Source organism: Phycodurus eques, chromosome 1 (genome assembly GCF_024500275.1).
Source record: "Phycodurus eques isolate BA_2022a chromosome 1, UOR_Pequ_1.1, whole genome shotgun sequence".
Classification (NCBI taxonomy): domain Eukaryota; kingdom Metazoa; phylum Chordata; class Actinopteri; order Syngnathiformes; family Syngnathidae; genus Phycodurus; species Phycodurus eques.
In genome coordinates, this window is record NC_084525.1 from 29111163 (window position 1) to 29117825 (window position 6663).

At 41.7% G+C, this 6663-nt stretch overlaps 1 long non-coding RNA gene across 1 annotated transcript; it reads right to left on the minus strand.

Moving 5' to 3' along the window:
- Positions 1-2133: 2133 nt before the first annotated feature.
- On the minus strand, positions 2134-5833 carry LOC133413862 (uncharacterized). The gene is made up of 3 exons (XR_009769931.1): positions 5681-5833; positions 3839-4832; positions 2134-2882 (listed from the first exon to the last, which is right to left on the minus strand). It is a non-coding gene; the product is annotated as an uncharacterized LOC133413862 (long non-coding RNA).
- Positions 5834-6663: the final 830 nt, after the last annotated feature.

Genomic DNA, 6663 nt, shown 5'->3' on the forward strand with positions numbered 1-6663 from the left:
CCAGGACGCGGCATCTTTTTCGGAGAGAAAGGTTCGTGTTACCGTGAACGGGTGCGCGCTTTGCATTTCACGATGAAATACTTCCACAATTTCACCGTTTTCTGTCTTTTTTTTCTCTTTTCAATTCGGCGTCGAATCCTGCTGGTTTCCCGCTCCTTCAACCAAATAGCGTCACTTCCACGTTGTACTTCCCAAGCACCGGTGACGTAAGCGCGTTGTGTCACGTACGCCCCAGTGGCGGACTCTTACTTGATGATTCACTTGAATGTCACATATGCGCAAATCACGTAAATCAAACTCCTCAAACAACATTACACATGGATACAAAATGAATACAAGTTTAAAACACTTAAATGATAAAAGATGAACATTAATGACTTTGTGGCCATGTAGCAGCCACCGGGACGAAGCGGCTGCTGAGGGGACAACTGAGGAAGTTGCAGATTTGACTTGCCCCAGTTTATAGCTGCCCGAGGAGCTCACAATCAACATTTGTCTAATAACATGACAAAAACATAAAAACTTGAAATAAAATATATTGTAGTCACCAGAGATGCTGATTTACAAAAAAAATCCACGCCCTTTTTATTCTGCTTATGCCTGTACAGTGGCTGAATAAAAGAGTTCATTGTGTAGTGCTTTGAAAGTGCAGAATAAATCATTTACTGAGTAAAAACAAGAGAACCACCAATGGTGTTGTCGACCCATCCTCACAATGTCCACTTTTTTCTTGAAAAATCCGGCTTGAATTATTATTTTTTTTTATAATGTCGGTTACCAAGTCAATTTCTCCTCCTGTTCCCGTCGGCCATTTTGGGCAGCTTCTGCTGTAATCATCCAATCGAGGGCGGGCAAATGCCAACATCGCTCAGGGCCTTCTAGGTAGCGGTTTATTGAATCCGAAATCTGATTGGTTGAAAAAATAAACAGCCATTGTGTGTATGTGTCATGGGCCAGCATTTATGACATTGACATGACATTTATGACATTTGGCAGATTATATTGACATGGCGACTCTAAATTGCCCGTAGGCATGACTGTGAGTGCTCTAACCGACTGGTCAGAGCATCAGCCTCACTGTTCTGAGGACCCGGGTTCAATCCCTGGTCCCGCCTGTGTGGAGTTTGCATGTTCTCTCCGTGCCTGCGTAGGTTTTCTCCGGGCACTCCGGTTTCCTCCCACATATCAAAAGCATGCATTAATTGGAGATTCTAAATTGCCCTTAGGTGTGAATGTGAGTGCGAATGGTTGTTTGTTTGTATGTGTCCTGTGATTGGCTGGCAACCAGTTCAGGGTGTACCCGGCCTCCTGCCCGATGATAGCTGGGATAGGCTCCAGCGTGTCCGCGACCCTAGTGAGGAGAAGCGGCTCAGAAAATGGATGGGTGGATGATTAATAATGTAATGAAGTTGTAAATGTAGGCCAGTGCTTTTGATAGTGTTTAGGCCAACAGAAAAGGCTCTCAAGGGCTTCACTGCACGCCACTACTTAAACTCCTCCACATGGGGCAGGATCTCATCCTTGACCCAGAGAGGCCACTCCACCCTTTTTCTGAATGAGTACCATGGCTTCAAATTTTGAGCTGGTGATTCTCATATCAACCGCCTCACACTCAGCTGAAAACCAGCGTGAGTTGAAAGTTGTGGCTTGATGAAACCAACAGAACCACATCAGCCGCAAAAAGCAGAGCCATAACACTGAGGTCACCAAACCAGACTCCTTCGAGGTCCCTCCCGTATTTTGGTTATTTAGACCGCCATAGAGTGACTTGCTAACATGGACTTAGTATAAAAGTGTCATTCATTCATTCATCTTCCATCCCACTTATATTCACTCGGGTCACGGGCGTGCTGGAGCCTATCCCAGCTATCTTTGGGCGAGAGGCGGGGTACACCCCGAACTGGTCACCAGCCAATCGCAGGGCACGTACAAACAAACAACCATTCACACTCACATCTACGAGCAATTCAGAGTCTTCAATTAACCTAGTCTGCATGTTTTCGGGATGTGGGAAGAAACTGGACTATGTGGCGAAAACCCACACAGGCACGGGGAGAACATGCAGACACCACACAGGTGGGGCCGGGATTTGAACCCCGGTCCTCAGAATTGTGAGGCGGATGTGCTAACCAGTTGTCCCCCGTGCCGCGATTAAATTGTCAATTTCATTAAAAAAAAAAAAACCTTGATTTTGTCATACGAGTGTCCAGAAAAGGGCCCTAAAACAGCTACTTCTGTTTGACCCAGTTTTGTATCTGCTTTGTCCATATTTGGCTAAGACAGTCCCATTTCCTCTGATTGGTTGCCTCCGTGTAGAAGACCCACTTGTGAGCGCGCACATGTTCGTTATGTTGACAGCGCAGGCTCAGGAGCGGAAAGGGAAGGCGGAGATCTTCGCTAGTCATGTAGATAAGCTCGAGAAATTTTAATTCATATTTCACGTTTACTGAGTGACTCACCATAGAGACAATATTACTTCCCGAATACTAGAAAAAGTTGGTTTGGCAAAATATGTCCCCTTTAACACCTTGGCTGTTCCTAGAAATTCTGTCCAAACAGCTCATGAAAAAACAAAGAGACAATGTCAGCCTTGGCGGAGTGCAACCCTCATTGGAAACAAATCTGACTTACTGCCAGCAATATGGACCACACTGACACCTGTCATAAACATACAGAACAGAGGTCATGTTGGTTGTCCTCAACACATTTATGACATTTTTCCTCTGCATTCAACAAATTACAGTAGTGAACACATGCTGTTAGTGTCACCCACTGGAGCAATGGGTGCCCCCAGAGCAGTCCAGGTTGCAGCTTTCGGTCCAGGGTTTGGGTCCAGACGAATGTCACCTCAACGTCATATTCAGTGTGCGTCAAATGGGAAGCTGTGTGGAAAAACATTGGTTTCTCATCCATGGAGACCAAGGGCCATCACATCACCGCCATGTTGCTGATGATGTGAGGGTTTGGTTGGATTAATAAAAAGGAATGCAGACTCTGCTGCATCATTGTCCTCTGCAGGGACAATCATGGGCACTGAGGCGATACTTTTAAAAAGACGAAATTATGAAAAAAATGATTACCACATCAGTTCGGGGGGTGGGGGGGATTATGGGCAGGCTGTGTCTTTGCATCACCTCGACTTTGTCTTCATGTTGGATGAGGAAGGCTACGGTCTCATTATGATAGCAGAGATACAGCTAATCAAGTTTTTCCTTTTCTAATCACATGAATCTCATTTCCTGATGGAGCTACTCCAACAAATTCTTCCTCCCAGCCTCACAGATATCAAGAAAAAGTGTCTTGTTTTCAGATCAACACCAAGATTCAAGTCCAACCATGTAATGACAAAATGTCCATTTACTGTCAACAATTATAATGCTCACTAACGCAGTTTACATGTGATAACATCATCCACAACCCACTGGCATGTATGACACATCATGCATGACGACACATGCCATTGTGAAAGTGGTTTGGTCTGGTTAGAACAAAGTTTGATAATAGTAAACACTAAAAAAAAAAAAAAAATGTAAAAAGTCAGCGGACAAAGATGTTATGGGGTCAGATACAATTCATATTTGTATTGTTTATGTTATGTAATACATGTACGTAATTTTTAGGAAGTTGTCAACGATAGTTTAGCTAAAAATTTGGTTTTTATTACGCATATCGAGCACTCCCCGAAGATACCCGAAGCTCGAGACACAGGGGTGTAGTTACTCTATCCACCGCAAGGGCTACCGGAAGTGACGTTCCTTTTGCCAAAACACAGCACGCTACACTCTATACGCAATGGCGCGCAACGTGTTGGAATATGAGGAGGAGGATTTCAACGTACAGGAGCACCCAACTGAACTTGGCATCGTCAAACCGTAGATGTTTGAGCCGATCAGGAGGTCGGAACCTGACAGTAACGACGACGAGCAGCCAAGTACCAGCTGTACAACAGAAAAAGAGAGTGGCCACTGGGTCGATGTGACGGCACTGCCTGCAGAAGAGACGACACAATACCACGCAGAGCGGATTGAAAATACAGACTGGTATGTTTGTGCATCCCATAAATCCATTTACTTGCTGCAGCATCCTCACTTGTCGGTAGACCCGTAAAATCATCAATAGACGCAGTATGAGTAGTTGGCCGTTTGTGTGGGATTTATAACGCGTTGGCCATATATGAAATGCAAACAACGCAGCCGGCGAGAACATTGAGCTGCATTTTCCATGCATGAAGACTCAAAATGATCATTTGTCATATAGAAGAAAAAAACACACAACAGGAGCACAGAAATCCTTACTTTGATAGTCACTAATATAAAAGATCCAGTTAAAGTTCTCAAAATGTATTGCACAGAAGTTGAATAACAAAATGTACCTAAATGTTAAAATACAAAGGTTTTTTTTATCTGTACAGTAATGCCAAATGTCATTTTATCAAGAGATGTCATTTAAGATGGTTTTGGTAAGTTTTTCTTTGTTCTTTTTAACATTCAGGGTCTATAGTACATTGCATACAGACGATTCACATGATGGACCTATCACATCATTGGGAAGAAAAAACAGAAAAGTTCTGCCATCCTGTGTTGTTAGTAAAATACGTGCTCAGTGGGAGAGTGAAAACAATTATTGTGGATTTAAATATCCAAAGATCTAATTGAACCAGAACTTCGTTGAAGTTTTTTTGCCCACATACTACCTGCATCTTGTGAACCTTCTCATATTTGTCAACATTTCGTGGCAGGGACGGTGGACGACCTGGTTAGCACATCTGCCTCACAGTTCTGAGGACCGGGGTTAACACTCGCCCGTGTGGAGTTTGCATGTTCTCCCCGTGCCTGCGTAGGTTTTCAAGCACAATTGTAGGTTTATGAAATTAACCAAAATCACACTGCAAAATCTGTAGTCACACTTCGATTCGACCATAAAAATGTCCCTTTAAAGTTCACAACAATATCAAAATTCAACTCAAAGACAATAGGAATTACAAAGCAATAAAGAACAATGTTTTCAAATGTCCTTTCTTTGACAAAAATCCCAAGAGTCCACAAGCAATGTGTGTTGAGTTGCACACACAGCACTTTCAAAGTTCCATAAATCCAAATAGAGGAAAATTCCAATTCCTACCGCGACCTTGGTGTAGCAATAAGTTCACAGTGAAAGTGGAATCACAAGTAGTCCTGGTAGCGGTCCGAGGAATCGCAAATTCATTGGTAGCTCGCCACTCGGAATCACCGAGATTCGTGTCTGAATCCAAAGGGTTTCTCCGAGGGGGAAAAACCTGGCGTGTGGGTTAGGCCGTGAAGGAAATTGATTTTGTCTTTAAATAAAGATTAAGATTGAAAGTAACCTAAATCAAATCTAGCTATTCACAAAGCTGCGTGTCAAAGGAAAACAAAACATTGCATTCACCAAGCCACGTGACAAAAAAAAAACATAAAATGGCAGCTGCTCTTAGCTCCAAGCCGCTCGTGTTTTCCATCAACTGGCAGATTTACACATGAAATGAACCAATATTACAAATATATAATACAAAGAGGCATTAAGTATAGAAAACAAGAACTCAAAATACTTATAAGTATTGTTCTCGGCTCTCTGTTGACGAAGACGGACGGAGCTTAAAGGGGGCATCATGCCTCGCCATACAACATTACAAAAGTATACAATTTACAAAAATAAAACTTACCAAAACTCGTCTAGTTAACGTTTTTAATCCTTCAAGGTTGACACCCTTCCTCTGATAAGGGTCAAGAATCAAAGCTCTTCGACAAAACTCTTAATAGTCTGACATTGTAATATTGTGCGTACCTCCTCAAACTAGTCAGCGGAGACGCTGGTGGTGGGATGGCGCTTTTGAAAACCATCGACAACAACGGTTTACAAGGTTACTTTTCAAAATAAAAATGTTCAATATCGACAATGGATATTCACACATTTCTCCCAATGTAATTTTGAGCTTTTCTTTGTTGTTTGTTTTTTATTGAATTGACTTATTGATTCATCAACTGTTCATATACTACTCAGTTTGACATTTACAATACTAGGGTTACACTAACATGAAATTCCTGTTTTAGGTCAATTAGGATTACCAAAATTATTTGTATTCGCTAAATCCCAGAACAGTGAGAGAAGCAAAGCAAATTTATTGATATAGCGCATTTCATACTAAGGTAACTCAATGTGCTTTACATGATTAAAAGCATTGAAAAACAAAGAAATTAAACAGCTTATAAACATTTAAAACAAAGAGAAAAAATAAAAATACAATTAAAACAGCGTACAGTACAAGAAATATCATTTAAAAGTGGAAATGCTCTAAAAAGCATGGGGGGGGGGCATTATTTTGTTAGAAAAAAAATATAACAGGCATGCTTATGGGGTCAGACAGTCAAGAAAAAAAAGCATGTCTTTTTATACAGTCATGGCTAGAAATATTGGCACCCCAGGGGTGAAAATATTTTTTAGCACGACAGTACGTATCATACAGTATATTCATATATGTTTTAGTGACAATCTTTTACATAGTATGTAGTATTCTTATATATTGTGTGCCCCTTGCTCAAGTAGCTTTATAACACGCTGCACAGAAAGTCTTTGCCTTGTCTGTTGGCTTGTCATAAAGGCAAAAATACAGATGACAGTACTGAAAAGCACTGCATGTGTCTTTTT